Below are 1,872 nucleotides of genomic sequence, written 5' to 3'. Positions count from 1 at the left end.
GAGTTTACTAATTCAATCAACTGACTATCTTAAATGAAATTATACTCGGTAATATTTTTTTGTTTTGTACAAAACAATAGAGACTAACGGAGAACATCCAAACAGGCGTCAGACAGTGTAATAGTAAGTGTGGTAATAGTAGTACATGTCTTGGATTTCTCAATGTGAATATTCTTCTTATCTTCATAGTATCTTTTAAGGACTTTTACTTTTGTAATATGTTCAATCAACAAATTTTCGTCAGCTGTCTGAATGACCTCAGTTTCGATTCATTGTACAATCAACCAATCAACATGTATACCATAAGTTTTTACATATATTTATTGTATTTATATATTTACCTCTATTATTCGATTCACTTTCCCCATTTTGTTTTCTATTAGCATCTTCATTAGCCATTCGAAGTATTATCTGATGTGGAGTTGTCAGCATTGGTATTGCCATTTGTTTTCTTAATGCTCCTTTTACACTTGTCAATTTGTCACAGTGCAATCCAATCAAACGAAGACTACGAATAAGAAGTAGAGGAGTATGAAGAAGAGAAGGAGGTCGAAGTATATGGAGAATAGCAGAAAGATACTTTTGAATGGCGGTGTCGTGATTTTTAAAAAATTTTCTATTGGAATTCAAATTTCCGTTCTAATTTTTGATAAAAATTTGTAATTTTCTCAATAAAGTTTGTTAAAAAATCCTATTTTCCCATTAGTTTTATGCAAATCATTATGCCAAATTTTATCATTTTCATGCCTTTTCCTTAAATTTCAAAGAAAAATTCAATTATATTGTCTTAAAGCGTTGACCGCAGAGCCAAACATGTTTATGCCCCTTTCCGTCAATTTGATGCCCAATTCCATTTGGCACAAAAATTTCATAAATATGACTAAACTCATTGTTCAACTGTCAAGCCGAGAATGTTTCTTACGTCCAAGTCAATCAATTTTATTTATTTTTCAATAAATTCCAATAAAACAACTTGAAAATAGCAATTTTTTTCGCGTAATTTCGATGCACAAATCAAAGAATTTCAACATTTAGGGTAGAATATTGTTGCGTATCATAAAAAGAATAGATAGAAAATTTTTGGAGACTCTCAAAAACAGCAGTGAGCGAAGAATTATTTAAACTAAAAAAATTTGGTTGTTGTATTATACTTGTATTTTCTAAAATTAATATTCATCATAATAGAAGGGTGATAGTAAATTAACGAAATTTCGACTGGGAAAATGTAAAAACCAACCTGGAAAAATCGAGAGGAGACTAGTACTTGATTTTTAATTTTTACTGGACACCCTATTTCAAGAAAAGTTGTAGATGTAACGTATAAAAGAATTTTCTGTATCTGAGTTGAGAAGCTATGTGCACATCCATGTACTCCGCTTGGAGTTGAAGGTAAAGTTATTCCAAGTGTCTCAGACAGAACTAAGACACTGAATGAAAACTTTTACGAGAGACTAGAGAGCAGGAAAGCACATTCATTACTTCCTCTACCTTCAGTTGAACTATCAAGAGCTTCTAGAAGAGCGGGGAGTGCAGGAAGTTGTTTCATTAAGGTCAACACAGCTTGGAGCATTTCTAAACACCTTGTTTTAGACAGTGACTTTGAACTATATTTACCTGGTTCAATTCAATCGGAGATATAGACAGTTGCTGTATACTACAAGAAGTTAAATCTTGGAAATTCTGGTATGGACTTTCTTAACTATTCCACTTTTCGATTCGATTTACTTCGGCGCAAATTCTGAAGCTAGATATACTGTGAAATTCCCTTGGCCGAAACAACTCCCAGTTGCATCTATAATTTCATCTTCTATATAATACGTTTTGGACACAACATGAAACCACCATTTAATAATTGGAATAAGCTTAATTGAG

The sequence above is a fragment of the Diorhabda sublineata genome, chromosome Y (assembly GCF_026230105.1).
Source record: "Diorhabda sublineata isolate icDioSubl1.1 chromosome Y, icDioSubl1.1, whole genome shotgun sequence".
NCBI classification, from domain to species: domain Eukaryota; kingdom Metazoa; phylum Arthropoda; class Insecta; order Coleoptera; family Chrysomelidae; genus Diorhabda; species Diorhabda sublineata.
The sequence above is the reverse complement of the archived record's forward strand: the minus strand, read 5'-3'. Positions refer to the sequence as shown.